The 22,317-nt window shown below is 33.3% G+C and overlaps 1 pseudogene; it reads right to left on the reverse strand.

Moving 5' to 3' along the window:
* Window positions 1-11,897: 11,897 nt before the first annotated feature.
* Window positions 11,898-13,735, reverse strand: LOC143608491 (putative metal-nicotianamine transporter YSL6; annotated as a pseudogene).
* Window positions 13,736-22,317: the final 8,582 nt, after the last annotated feature.

Genomic DNA, 22,317 nt, shown 5'->3' on the forward strand with positions numbered 1-22,317 from the left:
ACGCTTTGGAAGGTCGCGTACGTAATGTACGATAAGCTATTATTCTACAATAACCCACCCATATATATATATATATATATATATATATATATACTAGCTGAGTGCCCGCGCAATGCAGCGGGGGTGTGCACGTAACTCGACATTGAACATATAGTATGTGCCAGTACATACGTCATCTGATGACAGTGTGCACGTAGCCTGAAATTTGACACGTAATTCGTGCAAAGCCAGTTGCGTGTAATCGAAGATTGAACACGCGTAACCGGCCCGGAATGCACATTACTGACATTAAAACATGCTTAACCAACACCACGGGTGTAATTCATAACGATTACCGGTGTAGGGTGCTATGTTGAGAGCTTACCAATATTTGGTTATGTGCGTTACGTGGTCCTGAACACGCGTTTATCGGCCTCGGTACATGTAAACAAAGACATTTGCGTAACCGATGACGAAAATCAAGAAGCAAACCCGAAATATACAGTAATTTCAAATAAATCACTTTTGTAAACCAACCTGTCTCGACATCGGTCTGACCTGCCCCTATCTACTCGAACCCGAACCAAATTAACCATTTTTTGTATCGAATTGTTCTGACCTAATCCAATTTTGCAAATGACCCAAGCTTACCCGACTCGACCTATTTACCAGTTCTACACGGTAATCGCGTAACATGTTAAATTTTTAAAACTAAAAAACTATAGCAATATCATACTCAAATTAAAGAGAATAAAATACTCGTTTTTATGATGTATTTATTTTAAGAAAAATATTAACGTGTGAAAAGATATGACCGTTAAAAAGTCGAGGGGTAGTTGGTTTTGAATTAGGGGGCATGTGTGTAACTATTATCTAAATTTACAAAAAAAGTAATGAAGTTGAGGGACCAAAATTATAAGTATATTTTAAAGGAATGAAAAGTCTTAATTACCCTTAATTTTTATATTTTTGGTGCATTGTGTGTTGTAAATAAAGCATTGAGTTTGATACCTCTTAAAATTTAAGAGGTCCCTCACTCATGCTTTATATATAGTATATATATATGTATATGTATATTTATACATAATCGATAAACGAGAATTTGTTTTAGAAGTTTAACGTTGTTCAGTCAGCATAAACAATTAAAATGATTTAGTTTATATATATATATATATATATATATATATATATATAATGATATTACTTAAAAAAATTTTAAAAAAAGACCAAAACCGGCCCTAAAGAGGCTTGAACTTGCGTCCTTACCCGATTCAAGGTTTTAACAAATATGCACCTGCCACTAGGGCATATGTCTAACCTGTTTAATAAATGAAAAACATAATTTATAAACTCAGCCCCAAACAAACTCAATTCCTTATAAACCCTAGATGACGAAAACCCAAAATCGATGATTGAATCCCCCTGTCAATCAAAATAGACAGAGAGCTTTTGATTAAGGCATGAAAACGATCATGATTCATATAACAATTACCTGATTCGAAGTTGAATTGATAGTGAACGTCCACTTAGGGTTTCGGTTAAAAAAACACAATGTAAAATCGATCTTAAACGACTTCTTTGTTGTAATTGAAACAGGGTTTTGATTCGTAATAATAAGATGAGGGTGAAGGTCTAGTTAATTGAATTAAGGACAAGTATTTATAGTGTTTTCAAGGTTCGAGCAATCCGCGTCTACAGTTAAAGGGAATTGAATGATTTCGATAATATCAATTACTTGTTTATAGAATATAGAGCATTAGCATGATGGTTAAGGGTTAAGCATTTAGACCAACTTCCTGATATTATGGCTTGATTGAGGATTAATTTCCATCCCCCCCCCTGCTGATGAACATGAGGGAAAAAGGAGGAAAACATAAACTAATTTTATTATTTTAAAACCTTGCAATTTAATCCTTGGAGTTAGGTTGGTTTATCGAGTTAGGACCAAATATAGGTAAAGGGTGGAATGTGCATATGTTTGATAGTTCTAATATACGAATCAAAAACCGAGTAACGCACAATGAAATAAATGATCAATGACCAAAGAGTAAAGTGAACAGCGGGTTTTCGTCTAAGTGGTTTGTCCAATCTGCGGCTTTAGTCCAATAGTTTTTAAAATTTGCAATATTCGTCCATGTGGTTTCATTTCACTTGCAATTAAACTCGAATTCATTAATTCCGTTAAGTCTGGTCGTTAAACCCATCAGCATGCCCTTCACGTGAGGGGCAGTTTTGTCCCTTTTCTCCCCAAATAAATCCCATACTTAATTCGCAAGCCCTTTCACGTGAGAGGATGGGATTTATTTGGGGAGAAAAAAGGACAAAACTGCCTCTCACATAAGGTGCACGCTAATGAGTTTAACAACCAGACTTAACAGGGTTAGTGGGATCGGGTTTAATTGCAAGTGAAATGAAACCACATGGACGAAAAATTCAAATTTGAAAGTATTGGACTAAAATCACAGATTTGGACAAACCAAATGGATGAAAACTGTAGTTTACTCTAGAATAAAAAAAATTAATGATTTTACTTAATAACAAATCTCCGAACAATAGAGCAAAACTTTTAAATGGACCGGGTATTTGGGTATGAAAATTGACGATCGTTAGCGAGTTGTTAGGCCCCTTTTCTTTGTTAATGAAATTCGTCGTTCGAAAAAACTGCTTATAAAACACCAACATACCATGACTAAAAAATACAATGCCTGTAACCACTAGAACTTGAGATTGGCAAGAAAATGAAGTATGGTTTGTTGTGTCCCATTGATGATGCCAATATTCTGTCGAGTGGAGATAAGGATTATCATACACATCTGGTGAGATGAAACTGTCACACTTCGTCTTTTTCTAAGGTTGTAAAACACTAAGAAGAAGAGAGCTCAAAGAAAGGTCCAAGGCTGAAGATCACCATCCGATGCTCATGTTAGTGTATAATCCTTTCATTATTAACATAGATCCTGAGCATGTGGTGTATTTGGGATAAGAAGATTTTACTAGGGATGAATTTTACTAGGGATGACATTGAAACCCGAACCCGATAGAAAATTCGATCTCTGACATAATTGGGACGAGTAATACCCGACCCATTAGGGTTTGGGATTAGTTTTAAAATTCCTATGGGTTTGGGCCGAATTTAGGATTTGTAATATACCCATAATATTGACCTATTTACCCGATGTATCCGACATAACTTTTTTTATATATTTGTTTATATATTATATATATATATATAATATTCTAAATATACTATAATCAATTATTCTAGGTATGAAATTTAAATGAGGATAATGAACTCTTATAAATCACTTGTATTATAATCAATTATTCATATTCTCTAACTTATTAATTACCACACTCTAACTTATTAATTACCACACATTAGTGTATATATAGGTCAAGTTATTCTAAAAATATTAACAAAAAATGAGAAATGTGAGAAGTTATAAATAATTGACATGTGTCAAGTGGGAACCAAAAGGAAAGGGGTATAGAAGTAATTGTACACATTTTCTTTTTTCACATGCAATGCACATGTTAATACCCCCATCATTTTAGAATGTCTATAACTTTTTCGTTTGACATATTTTTTTAAAAAAAATATTCATCATAATAACAAGCGTTTTTTTTATCTTTAATATGAGTATGATTTTTGTTATATAAAATTTAGAACAAAAAATACGTCATTGTGTCTTTTCGCACACCATTGTGTCTTTTCGCTTATCATTGTGTCTTTTCGCACACCATTGTGTCTTTTCGCTTATCATTGTGTCTTTTTTCGTCATTGTGTCTTTTCGCACACCATTGTGTCTTTTTTCGTCATTGTGTCATTTTTCGTCATTGTGTCTTTTCGCACACCATTGTGTCTTTTCGCTTATCATTGTGTCTTTTTTCGTCATTGTGTCTTTTCGCACACCATTGTGTCTTTTTTCTTCATTGTGTTTTTTAGTCATTTTGTCTTTCAACTCATCATTATGTTTTTTAAAATACTAATAACACTGTTGTGTAATAATAATATGTAAAAATAATGATAAAATAACAACAAGTTATCTAATACATAAAACACAATGATTAATACATGTTACACAATAACCTGAAACGTAAAACACAATGGTGAATACGTATAACACAATGACCTAACACGTAAGACACAATGGTGAATACGTATAACACAATGACCTAAAACGTAAGACACAATGGTGAATACGTATAACACAATGACCTAAAACGTAAGACAAAATGGTGAATATATATAATACAATGACTTGAAACGTAAAACACAATGGAAACAGCATATTACACAATGACTTAAACATAATATACAATGAACGCAATACTATTTTTCTCAAATTAAATGAATTTGTCATGTGTCAATCCGAATAAAAGACAATGAACGCATTACATAATGACTAAAAGTTAATGACGAACAAAATCAAAATATATAATACAATTTATATGAAAACTCAACTAAAAGACACAATGAAAACAAAAAAACACAATTAAAAAAACCCATTAATTTTTTTTTATTTTTGTATAACAACAATATGATACTCATATTAAAGATAAAAAAACGCTTATTATTATGGTAAATTTTTTTTAAAAAAATAATGTCGTATGAAAAAGTTATAGAAATTTTAAAATGATGAGGGAATTGACATGTGCATTGCATGTGGAGAGAGAAATTCAACAAATGTGGGTTATTACCTTCATGCCCTTTTTATCAATTTTTATTTATTAAATTAATCTCAGTCATTCAAATCTAATATCAATGGACTTGATTTTTATCACCCTTCTCATTTTTGTTGTCCTTTGTATTTTAACTTTACCCTATATATATACACTAGTTTTTATCCCCCGTATTACAGGGTTATTTTACATAATTCATTTCTAAAATTTTATTATTTTTTTGGATTTTAATTTTATTTATTGTAAAGAAGTTAATAATATACTTAGAATTTGATGATGAAAGAGTTTCACAAATAAATGAGATATTATAACCCGGTTTAAAAGCTATTTGGGTTTGGTGAGACCCAAGACCCGGTTAATTTTTTACCATAAAATTGCTTTTAATTATAAATAATATGCTTTAAAAAAACTGGATGTTAACTTTTAGTGTATCTATATTTTATTGTATTTTCATATCAAATACTTGGTGAGATTAATTTTTAATTTAATGAAATGTTATAACCCGTTTAAGGGCTATCTAAGTTTGTTGAGACCCATACCCGTGAACTCGGGTCAAATGCATGAGAAGCCTCCAATTACAAATAAAACAATCTGATAACTTGAGAAAATATAGGGTGGTTTTGTTTATCTATATTATATATAAAGCATGAGTTAGAGACCTTTTAAATTTTAAGAGGTATCAAACTCATTGTTTTATGTACAACACACATTGCATCTAAAATATGGTTATTATGGGCAATTAAGTATTTACTCACAAGTATTGCCTAAACTCATAATACACTTACAACTTTGATCCCTCAACTTCACTCATTTTTTGTTAAATTTAAAAATAGTTACACACAACCCCCTAATTCAAAACCAACTACCTCACGACTTTGTAACGGCCATAACTTTTTCACACGTTATTATTTTTTCAAAAAAAATACACTATAAAAATGAACATTTTATTCTCTTTAATTTGAGTATGATATTACTATAGTTTTTTAGTTTTAAAAAAATTAACATGTTACGTGATTAACATTTAGAACTGGCAACATGACGAGTCAGCGAGCTCGGGTTATTTATAAAACCAGATATGGGTCGGAACAAGTCATTACAAAAAAGGGTGGATAAGGTACAAGTTCGAGTAAAATGGGGCCATGTCAGAATGTTGTCGAGACGGAACGGTTTTGGGGCAAAAACAAGTTGGTTTAAAAAATGATTTATTTGAAATTATTGTATAGTTCAGACTTGCTTCTTGATTTTCGTCATTCGTTACGCATATGTTGTTGTTTACATGTACCGGGGGGGCAGATAAACGTGTGTCCAGCACCACGTAACGCACATAGTCCAATCTTGATAAGCGCTCAACCCAGCGCCCCGCGCCGAAAATCGACATGAATTACACACCTGGAGTTGGTTAAGCATGTTTAAATCTCGGTAACGTGCTTTCCGGTCCGGTTACGCATGTTCAATCTTCAATTACCGCAACTGACCTTGCATGAGCCACGCGTCAAATTTCGGTTTACGTGCGCACTGTCATCAGGTGATTTGTGTACCGAAAATGACTATGCATTCAATTTCGAGTTGATCACGCACCCTGCCGCATTACGCGGGCATTTAGCTAGTATATATTTAAGATTAACACTATAAGAAATCTTGTTTTAAGTCTTTTAACTCACCAATTAAAAGACTTAAAACAAGATTTCTTATAGTATGTGTATATGATGTTAGATTGCTTATGGACTTATACCCGACATGTATTTTGACAAAACCCAATAGGAATCCCGAAATCCGACAGGAAACCCGAAACTCAATGAGTATTTACCCGATAAAAATCTGACGGGTTGGGACGGACTTTAATAAACGGGTTTGAGTTTGCGAATTTTTAAATCCGACCAATTGCCATCCTAGATCATATATACGAAGATGGAATGTCTCTTATATGAGAAGAGATACATATACGAGCTAGGGTGTTGATGGATTATCACGTGTTGGTATAAGTGGCTAAGCCGTTGGGCCAAACCCAGTAAATGGTATACTCTACAATGACTTCCATGCCCAACATTGATTCAGTGGCCTCCATATATAAACCTTTTTGGTTATCACACTTTTTTTTTTGGTTTCCCATTGTGTGTGCTTTCTCTATTTATAAGGTTTCCATATGCAATATTCATATGGTGTCTATATATAGCAAATGCTTCTTTTTTTTCCTTTTTCTGTTATAAGCGACCTAGGTTGACATATATGTTTTTGTATACCAGTGTATCTAGTTGTCATGGTCTTGATGTCAGTTATTACTTTAGCAATCGAGAAGATTTTGTTGTTAAAAATTATATCGTCCCTAATTAACCAAATCATTCAACATGTAATTACCAACAAAATCGCTTGAATTACCTTAGCTTAATCCTTTTTTCTTTATAATCTTTAATGGATATTCAAGAATCTCCTTCAAAGATTCAAATTGATGAGGACCTGGAATTTTCACCCAAGTGAGGATAATAGTTGTCATTGCCTATACTCATGCGACGAAAATGGACGTTATGTTAAATTTCATATTACCGAATGCATCAATTTTAATAATACGCTAGTGTAAACTAAGGTATTTAAACTTTTAAGAATGTATTGATATATATAAATAAAGCTCAACAAAAAAAGCACTGTATTCATGCCAAAATCTTTTACTTTTCCTTTAATGGAAGTTGGTTTGAGCAAACTGTATTCTATTCTTTGGAAAAGGTGAAAGATCGATAATGGAGTTGTTAAAATTAAATCTCACATCTTGTAATTGTTAGACATGGTAACACGCAATATGAACACAGGTTTACAATCACTACTAGAAAAAATGCCTTTAATGACATGCTCACAATGACACGCAGTGATTTATGACGCGCAAATACGTGTGTCATTAAAATAGTCATATTTTTAAAAAATTAGAAGATTTACGACATTGTTTTATGTGTGTCATTAAAACATTGTCATAAATTAAAAAAACAACTATGCGTGATATGCATGTCATTTTTTCAATTTTTGATCTATGTTAAAAATTGAAACCCCCCGCCTAATATCTCTCTCAAAATAGATCCTTAAATTATAGTAGACAATCAGTCCATCCATCTTCTGCCAATAGAACACGGGTTATCTCCTTTGGCCATCTAGGGTTCACCTTCTCCATCAAACCCACTTTACACCACGATGCACCACCACAGTCCATCGAGCACCAAACCGGAACACTACACCGTCGCCGTCTTTGTCCAAGCCACCACAAAACCCCTGCCTTCTTTGTCATTGGAATTCGGTTAGTATGTGTGTTTATATTAGGTTAAGTTATTACTTGATTTTTATGTGTATCTGCTCATTTTAAACTGATATTTGTGTATCTGCTCAATTTAAGTAATTGCTTTGTGAAGAAAGAGAGTAAACACTATTGATAATAGAAGTTCATATATAAGTTAAAATTGGTGGATTATAGTTCATGCCCACAAGGTGTTCGATGATATGTCTAGATTACTAAAATAGTGAAACGCGTATGAGATGTAACTATTACTTGTGTGTTAATTTGTTTTAACTTTTAAGAGTAAACTTGTGGGCATGAGATTATGATATACCTAGTTGGTGTCCTAATCAATTTAGAAAGTGACTTCTTGTTGAGATAGGCATGGTATAGCTTGGAAGGCAACTGGTCAAACAAATAAAAATAACTGTGACACATGTTAATTTGTGGTTAAACCTCACAACTTTTTTCCCTCCAAAACCAAGATCTTAATTGACCCTAATATATGTCATATTTACTTTCCTTTTATATTATATTCCAAAATAAATACTAACATAAAAATACTTAGTAAAATCCAAAAATTAACAACGAATCATGTTTGTTAAAAATTGAAAAGAATATAATTTTAAATGTTATCATTAACATAGTGTACTATATATACTATTGAAGATTATAAAGAAAAATAAACTTGAATATACTTTCATTTTATAGAGCAATTTTTGTTAACATTAAATTATAAATCTATGCGTAAAAGTTTATCCATTTTTTAAAAATCAATCTATATATCTATTGTTATTATTATTATTATTATTATTATTATAAATTGTTATATAAATTTATACATTATAAATATATGCTTTAAATCTATCAATTTATTTTTTCGGTTAATTTATACTTTCTTTTATTAGAATAGGTAGATATATATACTAATCACTTTCATATATAACAAAGTATATCATATTTAATTTGTTGATTTTTTTTATCAATGATTGTTTCGGGTTTTGTGAAACTTAAATTTAATTTTTACAGTCAAAAGTTGATAAATAGATTGTTTGATACAAGTTTAACTACATTTGGGTCAAAATTTGTTACGAGTCAAAATTGGGAAATCTAAGTATTTTTAAAAGTTTGAGAATACAAGTAGATTTATCGTCAAATTTGTGTTACGGGTTCAAAGTGTTGACTTAATAATGTCAAACAGATGAAAGTTAGAATTTTAAACATGGTTTGGGTTTCAAATTTACTTTCAAAGACATTTGGAAACAATCAAAAGGTTCGGGATTTGGCAAATTGACTATATTTCCCTCGATTATTAAAATTTAAGAAAAGATAGTGAGCACTTTTGATATGCCACCCTCATGCCTATCAATGTTTCTAACTTTTATCAAATTTGAAACATTTGTGTTAGCAGTAACTTTTCCTTCAATGGTGATCATAACGTTGTATGAGAAACATGGCATGCAAAACTATGCTCAAATGAAGCAAAATATTCACAAAAGTGAATGGGTTAACATGTATTTGTTATGTTGTCATTATGACAAAGTCAAGAAGCCCCGTGAAACTAATCAAAATCTTTTTCACGGTGTAACTCAGAAAAACATAATTCTTGAAGAACATACGTCATTATAATTTAATGTTCTCATTTTCTTTCTATGTGTTGTAAATTGATATATATATTTCAACAAAGGTAATGCTCCTTCGATATTTAGGTTGAGTGGTCAAAACTACTATTATATGAGAAGTATGTTTCCTGAATTCTTTCAATTATACAAATATTATACTGACAATGAAAGTTTCAATAAAAGGAGCGTTCTCGGGTACATTTTTGCACATGCATTTTTTATTAAGTTCATTTAAAAAAATAATTTCGTGATGTAAATAAAATCAATTTATATACACATAGTATAAATATACGCATAATGTGATGCATTTTTTCATATACGTTATGTAATTATTTGTTTTACTTGTAATTCATAATTTAGATAATCCCGTGTGTTACACGGGCTCTAAATCTAGTAATATTAATAAAGTGATGAATCATTTATTCTCATTTAGAAACCAAACAAGACAATGAAATGGTAATGATCAATTTCATTATATAATCCATTCCATTACCTCATCTATTTCATTCCTCCCACTTATTCCGTTAGTTAATATCAAACTGACTATCCTGTCAAGGTTAGGATGGTTAGGCCAATGAGAGTTGCAAGAGGAAACCTTGACGGCTCAACCAATAAGCATTGAGGTTATCCAAAACTAAACCTTTGAAATATATTACAGATTTAGATTTAAATATTATAAAATAAGACGATAGAAAGTAAGCGTGTGATGATCGATGTATATTTTATTTGTGCCGCCCGTTCTTGATTATCCATTAGGAGAGACCCGGCCTACTGATCATTTGTTTGTCACCACCCACGCCCATATATTATCCATTAATTAATTCTATAATCAATTAAACATATACAACACTTATAGATACAACTACCATGGTTTTGAATTATTTTCTAGTATAATATTATACCAATTTCCCAATCATTGCATCATTATTATATTTAAAATTTATGGACTATGATCGCCAACTACAACTTGTATTCATACGGGATAACTGATAAGTATCATACAAAAAAAATAAAAAAAATTAATAAAGGAAAATAGAGGGTTTATACCTTTCAGTTGAAGAATTCATATATCTTCATGAAAGGTGGTAATGGTAATGATATGAAAATGGTTGTGAGAAAATTAAGATTTTGAGTGATTGATTTTTTTTATATCTCAGGTGATTATGACTAAATGTTGTGTCCGTTAGATATAAACAAAGTGTATGCAGACAGGTGAGACCTTTGAGTATTGTCGCAGCAAGTTGTCCATGTTGATGTTAGTGTGTAGTTGTTTTTCAGTATTCAGTTGTTATCATGTTCGATATTCCTCTTTCAATTATGTTTCCGAATTCACAAAATGAAAATTTTCATTTTCCGGTGTATTTCATACTTATTCTTATATTATAGAATGACATATACAAGTGGTGTTAAAACTAAAAAGAAAAAATTAAATTCATTTAAGTATAATGACCCATATAACTAGTTTTCAAAACTTTCCAGAGACTTGAATGATGAAGGAAACTATTACACACAGTGGTTTTTAACTTGTTTTATAAAGTTGAAACTTGAATGATCATCTAAAACTCCAGTGACCTGAATGACTTAACAAAAGTATATTAAAGTGACAATTTTCATAAAATCTTTTAGAGAGATGGTGGCCATACCTTCCCTTGATGGTATTGAATTATTTTTCAATAGAATAGAATTGTCAAAGAAACACGTCTTAGTGCCTTGACAGTAAAATTGTCAAGGAAATAGAACATGTGCCTATTTACGTTTTATTTAACACAAAGTCGGCCATAAGTTTGGTCAAATTAAGGAAGATCGTGACAATCTTGGCTATATAACTAATCAATTTATATTAATTGTGTCATGTTAACAAATAACAAGTTCAAATTTCTGAGTTAAAAACGATGAAACTGAATTCCACAAAAAAGAAAATTTCAATTCCGACACACATGATAAATTTGTAAAATGATACAACACCAGTTATATGTTTTTAGATTTTTTGCAATTCTAATTATGAACAAGTTAACACGCTTAATTTGGGTACAACTATAACATGACCTGTTTATTAATTTAAACTTTACTATATTTGTGTTGTATTTCAGATCCCTGTCACACCCAGTTTACCAAGGCGTGACTTTTTTTAGATTTACACAACTAGGTGCTTATGGATTTTATCAAGAACTGTTACCAGTAATTTAATTAAAAAGGTTAACAAATATCATGATGTTTAAATAATACATTATTATTATTATTATTGTTATTATTATTGTTTAATCGTAATTAGAAACGACATTTGCAGTCTAGGGAATCAATTACAGAATGACAACCGAAACTGAGATTATATTTACAAAATATCAACTTTCGGTTTGAAATCACGAACTGAGGGATGGCCCAAAGTACATGCAAATAGGCGGATCAACGCGTAAAGTCGACAGTATGGCCGACAGAATCGTCCAAATCCCATCCCCACAGATCAAGCCTGAAGCAACCGCTCCTGCATAATCTTCCGCGTCCTTGTTAATACGTTCCCATACGAACAATATCACCGTTCCAACAAACATATCAATTGCAAAATAAGCCCCTATGTAAAACGGCACCGCCATTGCCATTGGAATTGGCACAAACCGAGACACTTTTGACGGAGCCCAGTCCCTGATCAGGTTCAAAATCAGTACCACCGCAAAGAACCCGCAGCATAAAGCCAGACAATGTTTAGGGAGTTCAGAAAACCCTTCAACGCCTAGAATCGCCATTTCCCGATATATCACGGCGTAAGGCGCCTTATATGGACTGTCCGGGGTCCCTATCTCAAACGCTGTCCAAAACATCCAGAAAGTGAGAGGTTCAATTATGCATCCCATTGCGGTCCCCACTAGGTGGACTCACGAACATTGACTTGGCGGATGACAAAGTCAACTAACCGGTTTTGAAATCTTGCATTAAATCAGCAGTTGTAGCCACAATCGACATCATGACTCCACACGCGGCTAATCCGGCTAAAACACCTTCATTTGTTCCAACTAATGATGCTATGATGAATAGACCGATCTTGCCATAAGTTGAAGCTAGACTCCAGTCGGTTAGACCGGTTCCATATGAGTTGCAGAAAGCTAGGGCAGGGGCGACTATGTAAGAGCATAGAACCAGATACCATTTTAGGGGTGGGAAAATGAGTGACATTGTAGCCATGGATATTGCAACCAGGACCACATAACCTGAGGCTGCAAACCATGTTGGTATGCTGTCTTTTAGAAAAAATAGAATCTCTTTTTTGTTGTTCCACTTGGATTTTGGACGTCTCGGAATCTACAAAGTTTTGAGGTTAAGAAAACAAAGGACAACACAAATAGTTAAAGATAAAGCAGGCTCGTTTTTTAGCAGTATCTCACCTAGAATCTCTGTACTAACAGGGAGATTTTGTTGTTTGGTGCTGTTGTTCAATATGGCCTTAACGGAGATGGTTATGATTTTAATCAGATTATAAAGACCATCGCCAAGAATAAGTGCAATGGCTATAAAAACCTGTAAAACCAAAAAAATAGTTGTTTGACAAGATTATCATTGAAGTGCTGACGAAATTTGTGACACGAACATGTACCTTATACCCGTAGAGACCTTTGAAGTCATTACTGCCAAGATCAGCTGGATACCAGTCCCCTGCACGTGTAGTAATGAAGGGCCAATGAAAGCCCCATGATATAATGGCTTCGAAAAGAACCGAGAAATTAACTATGTGAGGACAGATAAGACCACATCCCACATAAGTTGGACTGAAGTCAAAGTAGAATCTGCAGGTGAAGATAAAGAACATCTTTAGGGCGATTACCGGGGTAATCAGGACCAATCAAATTTTATGTCCTTTCATCCATTGAAAGCAAATAAGACCCAAATCCACCTGCAACCAAAAGAGTACACCTGCTATAACCGAATTACAGTTATTACCGCTGAAAGCAAGGCCATAGCAAGCAACAACACATGTCTGGTAAAAGGCTTAACAAAGAAGCCAAACGACGTTTAAAGAAGGAATGATTCCGACGGTGAGATTGAGCTTGTGAGTGATGATACAGAAAAGATTCCCCAACAAAGCACTCACCACTAACCCCCAAAACGTGATCTGATCTTTCCATTCGGGTATTGCTTCTTCGAGGGTGGGCTCGTGGAGCAAAGGTTCGGATATCTCCACTGACGATCTGTTTGTCTCCGACCCCATTTTAGTTCTTTTTACAGATCCAAGATTGCATCCATGATGAAAGAAAGAAAGAAAGAAAGAAAGAGTAAAGTGAAGGCCGTTCACACTGTTTGTCTCGTCTCGTTGTGATTTGGAAGACAAGGAATGAGATGGTGTTTAACGATATGTGGTTACCACTGGTAGTGTATTGGGTGATATTAAAGCGCTTAGATTCCTTTGGAATAAAACAATAAATCGGTGAAGTCTCGTTGTTGTGGGAAGATTGGTGTGAGTTTAAGTCGTATTAGGGATGGACTTTTATACGTAAGGGTGTATTGTCATGCTTTGTTTTGGTTGGTGGCTAGCAGCCTAGCACCTTGTTACATCCGGTTTCTTTTATGTTTATTTGGATGTAAAATTTTTAGTTGATTGTTAAAAAGAAACTTTAAAAGCCATTTAAATAAGTCTTTTGGGGAAAATATGTTTAAATCAAAGTAAGTCAATAAGCGATGAAGATGAAGTAATTGATTGAGTATCCATCATCATTTTTTATTGGGTGATAGAGGCTGTTGCCTATTAAAAAGAATACAGTGATTCAAATCAGTACATAGAGTATATTATTAGTGTAATTTAGAACTTACAGAGAGTACAAAGAGATAGCGTGTGTGAGTTGCCAAACTTATTGGATACGCAGGGTAAAGTTAAAATATAAAGGAAAACAAAAATAAGAAGGATGAAAAGGAATCCAGTTCATTGATCTTATATTTGAATGACTGAGATTAATTTAATAAATAAAAATTGATGGAAATGGCATGGAGGTAATAACACACATTTATTGACTTTCTCTCTCCACATGCAATACACATGTCAATTCCCCCATCATTTTAAAATGTTCATAACTTTTTCATACGACATTATTTTTAAAAAAAATTACCATAATAATAAGCGTTTTTTATGTTTTTTTTGAATGGCCAACTAAGTAGCGTTTTTTTATGTTTAATATGCGTATCATATTGTTATATAAAAATAAAAAAAATTAATGGGTTTTTTTAATTGTGTTTTTTTGTTATTTATTGTGTCTTTTAGTTGAGTTTTCATATGAATTGTATTATAGATTTTGATCATTATATTTTTCAATTCGTACTCATATTAAAGACAAAAATTAAAACAAAGATTACGTCATTGTGTCGTTTTGTTCGTCATTAACATTTAGTCATTGTGTAATACGTTCATTGTCTTTTATTCGGATTGACATATGACAAATTCATTTAATTTAAGAAAAATAGTATTGCGTTCATTGTATATTACGTTCAAGTCATTGTGTAATATGTTGTTTCATTGTGTTTTACGTTTCAAGTCATTGTGTTATATATATTCACCATTGTGTAACATCCTACTTTTGGTTATAATAATAAAATAAATTCCGTTTATTTTATGTTGTGTCGTTTATCGGTTTAGATAATAAACTGTACACGGTTGGGCTTGGACTCTAGAAGATGGAATATAAGATGGAATGGGGCCTTAGGTCCATGGGCTTAAGGGAGTATAAATACCCCTTAAACACTAATCCTTTCCATTTTATCAATCTCTACACCATAGCCTACACCTTGGAAAACACACACAAACACCATCCTAAAACCCGAGCCTAGATCCGAAGGTGGAAACCTGAAACCCGTTGGTGCTAGAACGTTGTGACGAACCAAACCTACATCAAAGACCAGCTCGTGTTCGCAATTCGACTCGTTAAGGTACGTTTATATCGAGAACTTGTTCGTTTAGGTCCGTTTTATATCTAGAAATCTTAGATTTGTGTTTAGATGGTAAAAACAAGCCCAATACATCAAACCTTACTGAAATTCAATAAGATTTGATGGTTTAATTACTGGATAAACAAGCCGTATGTATATATGCTCAAATCGCACCCTTTAAACACGTATGTTTGGCCGATTGGACACCTAGGGTTTGTAGGCGAGATGAATACGAATCCAGTGATACCAATTTCATGTTATTTTGTTGAGATTTGAGTGTTAATTGCAAATCTAAGGTCTGTTGACTATTTGCTGTTCTTGGCGATTTTGACTAACCAATTAGTTAAGGCAAGATAACGAATCAGTTCGCCAATTCGTTAAGTCCAAACAACGAATCAATTCACCCATTCGTTATGCCCAAATAACGAACTAGACAACGAACCAAATCACGAATCAGCTAGCGAACCAGATAACGAATCAGGTGATTTGTTACTCGCCAATTCTTTAAGAATAAGTTAACGAATCAGGGCTTGTTCAGATAACGAATTGGAATGGCGAATCAGACGATTATCATATGACGAATCAGTTAACGAACTATATTATGAAAGTAACGAATAGTTAACGAATTAGGCTTAATTCGTTATAGCGAATGAGTTAACGAATTATAAAATAATTTAAAATTCTAATGGAAAATGTGCTAAGACAGTTAATAGAAATAAAATTTTTCTATTAACCCAAGCCAGGGGATCTGCCCCTTGGACCCCGCTAGGGCCTGCCGCCTCTAGAACCCTGCTGCTAGGGGCGCTGCCCCCGGACCCCCGTTCGTTGAGGGTAATAATTAAACTAGAAAGACGATATGGTGATGCTAGTAATTGATACGTGTAATTGTTATACAGTTAGTCGTACACAGCTAAGGAAAGGGATTACCATTAACGGTGAACGTAACCGCATTCAGGTGAGTTTTTAGCCCATTCCTTGTTATGTTTTCGGGGTTGTGTGCATACTCGATGTGATAGTTAATACACTAACCTTAAATGGTAAGTGTATGCAATGTATGATTTATTTGTTAATTATGTATATCTTTAATGTGAACGAAAGCTTGTCCGTACGTGAACGATCTTCGGATATTGCACGTATTGACAAGGGAGGTATGTATATGATAGATGGATGTGTATGATAGATATATGTACAACATATGAATATGTATGAATGAGTAAAGAATGTATATGTATGTTACGATTATGTAAAGACAGAATGTACGAAGATGAAGAAGTAAGGGATCAGACCCTAATAATATCTGAGATAGAGAAGTAAAGAGGGATCAGACCCTACTAATATCTGAGATAGACAAGAAATGGATCAGACCCTAATAATATCTGAGATAGACAATGGAAAGAGGGATCAGACCCTAATAATATCTGAGATAGAAAAGGAAAGGATCAGACCCTAATAATATCTGAGATAGAATGGACAGTAAATATAAAGTATGTACGTATGTATGAAAGTATGTAATGAAAGTAAGTTAGTGAAGTAATTATTATGTATCTTCGGATGCATAATTAAAGGTAAGCGTATGTATTATATGATATGTGATTAACTATAACTCACTCAGCGTAGCTGACTTTTAGTATGCACGCAGGTGAGTAGAATGAAATAGTTGGCTTGAGCGGGGACACATGGCAGAAGAATAAGAGTCTGGCATCTGAAGACTGATTATGTAAAGAATGTATGAATGAGTAAAGAATGTATATGTATGTTACGATTATGTAAAGACAGAATGTACGAAGAGGAAGAAGTAAGGGATCAGACCCTAATAATATCTGAGATAGAGAAGTAAAGAGGGATCAGACCCTACTAATATCTGAGATAGACAAGAAATGGATCAGACCCTAATAATATCTGAGATAGACAATGGAAAGAGGGATCAGACCCTAATAATATCTGAGATAGAAAAGGAAAGGATCAGACCCTAATAATATCTGAGATAGAATGGACAGTAAATATAAAGTATGTACGTATGTATGAAAGTATGTAATGAAAGTAAGTTAGTGAAGTAATTATTATGTATCTTCGGATGCATAATTAAAGGTAAGCGTATGTATTATATGATATGTGATTAACTATAACTCACTCAGCGTAGCTGACTTTTAGTATGCACGCAGGTGAGTAGAATGAAATAGTTGGCTTGAGCGGGGACACATGGCAGAAGAATAAGAGTCTGGCATCTGAAGACTGATGAAGTTTTATATTTAATGTTTTAAATTGAAAGAAAAGAATGTTTTAAGACAAGATATGGTTTATTATTGTAATGTTATGACAGTTTTATATTCCGCGTAAAATTTTAATTAACTCTGATATTTAGAACTGTGTTTACGAGTAAATCCAACTTCCAAAGTGAGGCACCGGTAGCGGGGCCTCACACATTGTGTCTTACGTTTTAGGTAATTGTGTTATGCGTATTCACCATTGTGTCTTACATTTTAGGTCATTGTGTTATGCGTATTCACCATTGTGTCTTACACTTTAGGTCATTGTGTTATGCGTATTCACCATTGTGTCTTACACTTTAGGTCATTGTGTTATGCGTATTCACCATTGTGTTTTACGTTTCAAGATATTGTGTAACATGTATTGATCATTGTGTTTTATGTATTAGATAATTTGTTGTTATTTTGTCATTATTTTTACATATTATTATTACACAACAGTATTATTAGTATTTAAAAAAACATAATGATGAGTTAAAAGACACAGTGATGAAAAAACACAATGACGAAAAAAGACACAATGATAAGCGAAAAGACACAATGACGAAAAAAGACACAATGGTATGCGAAAAGACACAATGACGAAAAATGACATAGTGATAAGTGAAAAGACACAATGGTGTGCGAAAAGACACAATGACGAAAAAAGACACAATAACGATAAAGATACAATGATAAGCGAAAAGACATAATGGTGTGCGAAAAGACACAATGGTGTGCGAAAAGAAAAAACGACGAAAAAAGCACAATAATAAGCGAAAAGACACAATGACGAAAAAAGACACAATGGTGTGCGAAAAGACTCAATGGCGTGATTTTTGTTTTAAATTATATAGAACAAAAATCATACTCATATTAAAGATAAAAAAACACTTGTTTTTATGATGAATTTTTTGTAAAAAAATATCATACGAAAAAGTTATAAACATTCTAAAATGATGTGGGTATTAACATATGCCTTGCATGTGGAGAGAGAAAATGTGTACAATTACCTCTATACTCTTTTTCTTTTAGTCTCACTTGATACATGTCAATTATTTATTACTTCTCACACTTCTCATTTTTATTATCCTTTATAGAATAACTTGACCCTCGATATGCAATTATTCCAAAGGCTCCATTTTTCTATACATGTTGGGACTTGTTTTCTTCTAACTGTAATTAGCAAAATATAATAATAATAATAATAATAATAATAATAATAATAATAATAATATAAATAAAAAAACTTAGGAGACTTTACTTATATGTCTCACACTTGTTACTTTTCAGCTGAACATTTGTCATTCACTGACTGATACAATATAACTTAGATTTATCAGCTAAGAGTGTTCTTAGCTCATTTTCTAAAGTTAAATCTATCATTTAGGGTAAATTTTAAGGAAACTATTAAAATCATCTCTTCAATTCATTCTTTATTGTATGGATAAGTTATATGGCAACTAAAGTAATAACCTAAAAAATTGTTTTATATATGTTCATTTTACGATATCGGTTGGTATCTATCAGGTTCGCTACAACTAAACCCAAAAAATAAATTTGTAAAATGAACTTATTTAAAAAAAAAGTAGTAAAACACAAGTGTTGCCGTGACTATTCGACGTGAATTTGATTGGTATTTGTTTGGTTCATTATAGTACTGGAACAAAACCCAGAAAATCAATTCGTAAAATGAACATATTTAAAACAACAAAAGTCGGTAAAAGTTGGGCGTTAATAAAATCCAAACTTTGCGGCGACTATTCGACATGAATTCGATCGGTATCAGTTAGGCTCGTTATGATACCAAAACTATATAAAAAACAAATTTGTAAAATAATATACTAAACAAACTAAAGTAGATAAATCTGAAAACAAAAAAATAACAAAAGAAATGAAAGAGAATTCGTAACTGAGTTAGTAAAATAAATAAACGTTGACTGAAAATTTTTTTTAATAAAAAATAGGTAATTGATGAACTAAATAGAAAATAAAGAGTATACATTTATTGAAAAGTAAAAGAAATACAAAAGAAATGAAAATTTGGTAAATAGTTTTTAAGGAACACTAAAATGATAAATAGTTCTTCCACCAATACTAGTTTGGGAAAAAACTCAATATATGACCTCACTTTTGATCCATACCATATAATATATCAACTATCTCTCAATCACCATATACTATATAACAAGACAAAATAGAGAAACATAATAAAAAAAGAATTTATGGATATGAAGAGTGAATAGAATGTTGAAAATTTTTAAAAAATGATAAATAAATTTATGAAATAGTGTTTTTTAGTTAAATTATAAAAAAAATAGGTTAAGAATGCTCTTATAGATGACACACAAAGATAAAAGCATACCTTAAAGGTGTTTGAACTTAAATTATGTATCTTCTCTACGCTTAATTTTGTGTTTTGCCCCAAAGGTATAAAACTAAGAGCATTAAGCCAGTTCTTTAAATATATGTGAGAGTGATTTGTAAATTATATAGTATGATTACGAGTGAATGAGAGATGAAATGTTATATAAGAAAGTTAAATTTATGGTTTCATTGTTCATACCGATATTTTTTTAAATATTTTCTGAATGTGATTGTGAGTGGAGGAGACGAAAGGATAATGATAAATGTATAAATATATAATATTTAATTAAATAGCAGAGAGATTATACAATGATTTTTAGTCTAATTACATAATATATATGAATATATTATAAGGAATAGGCTGGGAATGTTCTTAGGAAAGCCATTACTAGCTTAATGTCACGGACTAAATATTTGAAGATCGAGATGCTTGAATTGTGTTGAAACGCTTGGGTTTGTTGGCTCGTCCTGGACTTCATTAGGCACGGCCTCAGCGGGAAGGAAGGCGTACATGCCTAGTCGTGTTGGCACGACGAACGCATCGCTGGTTGCGAGCTGTTGCCGCTCGCTTGATGAGTCCAAGGCAGGACGAAACCAGCAAGCCCTGATCATAAGCGGACCGATTGGCTGGCCTTCGGGCGCCACACGGAGTCAAAGGGATAGCTCCGTGACAAGTGGTATCAGAGCAGGTCGAACCTCGGATACGTTGGAACGTGTACACTCAACCAAAAAGAGCTTAGAAATGTCGAGGATGAGTTATGCAATGGTGGTGGGAGAAGATCGAATGGTCTTTGTAAGCCGCGATTATGGGATCGTGAGCTCCGCCCTAGGCCAGTGAAGTGAAGGCCACCGTACTCATGTTAAAAGTTTTACGGTGTGGCAGAGCCGTAATCTGGGTTGAAGTCTGCTAATTTGGCGAACGTTGGCGTCACATAATCCGACGGCATAATTAACCGACACGGCTAACTCACATTTTGGCTGAACTACCGGGTGTCCCATTTATCAGAGTGCATCATTCTCAAAACGCATGGCTTAGGCTTGTGAGCTGGTATGGGACGGCGAACTTTCCCTTCAGACATGCATGGCATAGGGGAAGACCAACGTCTAAGTCTTGCACGTCGGTATGGGACGACAAGTGTATGCACGAGGACGTGCATGGTTATGGTGGTGGGAGAGTGTCACTGACCAAATATTTGAAGATCGAGATGCTTGAATTGTGTTGAAACGCTTGGGTTTGTTGGCTCGTCCCAGACTTCATTGGGCATGGCCTCAGCGGGAAGAAAGACGTACATGCCTAGTCGTGTTGGCACGACGAACGCATCGCTGGTTGCGAGTTGTTGCCGCTCGCCTGATGAGTCAAAGGCAGGACGAAACCAGCAAGCCCTGATCATGAGCGGACCGATTGGCTGGCCTCCGGGCGCCACATGGAGTCAAAGAGATAGCTCCGTTACATTAAGCTCAACATTTTGGTCCAAAGCTAGAAATATGAAGGCCAATTAGTCACCTAAGAACATGAAAACCTACATGACGACGGCGAAACTAAGTGAGTGTGAAGCATTAACGTTAAATTTGCAATTCCACAAAAACTTAACGAAATTTAACGTTAGTGTTGCTAAAAGTTGAAATCAAAGGCGTAATTTCTAAAATTTTAAGACCAAATCTATAAATAAAGTTGTCATCCTCTCAAATAATTCTAAATTAATAAATGCGACCATCGCGTTTCAACGGGATAATTAATGCACTAATCCGTTTTTTTAACCTTTCTTATATTTTTAATTTCTAAAAACACTTACACTAATATTACTATAACATAATATTATTATGTTATATTTTTGGTGTCTACATTTACCACATAAACCAAATCTGAAAAAAGAAATGCTATGTTCATATATGAAACACATGGTGAACAGTGTAACTATAATCTAAACGTGAATAGAAGCATTCAAATGATTTCATTCATGCACTCCTTGTTACAAAAAAGAGTGTATTTGAAACATTATAAAAAAGATTGCTCCAGGTACTTGGTTGAAACATCATAATAAGAGTAAGCTGCCTTCAGAACTGAGCGAGTCACGTGCCCGAGAATTGATGATGATAAAGCATAGAAACTGCAAGAAAGAGAAGGTAAAAGCCCAAGTGATCGGCTATTTAAAGGAATCACGAAGCTCTAGGTTCAAAATATATACGATCCGATAGTGATCAGTTGCCAATTAGTTTCAAGAGTCGGGTTATGCATTCCAATTGCATCATCTCCTTCGTAATT

Source organism: Bidens hawaiensis, unplaced genomic scaffold (genome assembly GCF_021521415.1).
Source record: "Bidens hawaiensis isolate Kalapana, Puna unplaced genomic scaffold, B.hawaiensis_p1.1 tig00419376_1, whole genome shotgun sequence".
Lineage (NCBI taxonomy): Eukaryota > Viridiplantae > Streptophyta > Magnoliopsida > Asterales > Asteraceae > Bidens > Bidens hawaiensis.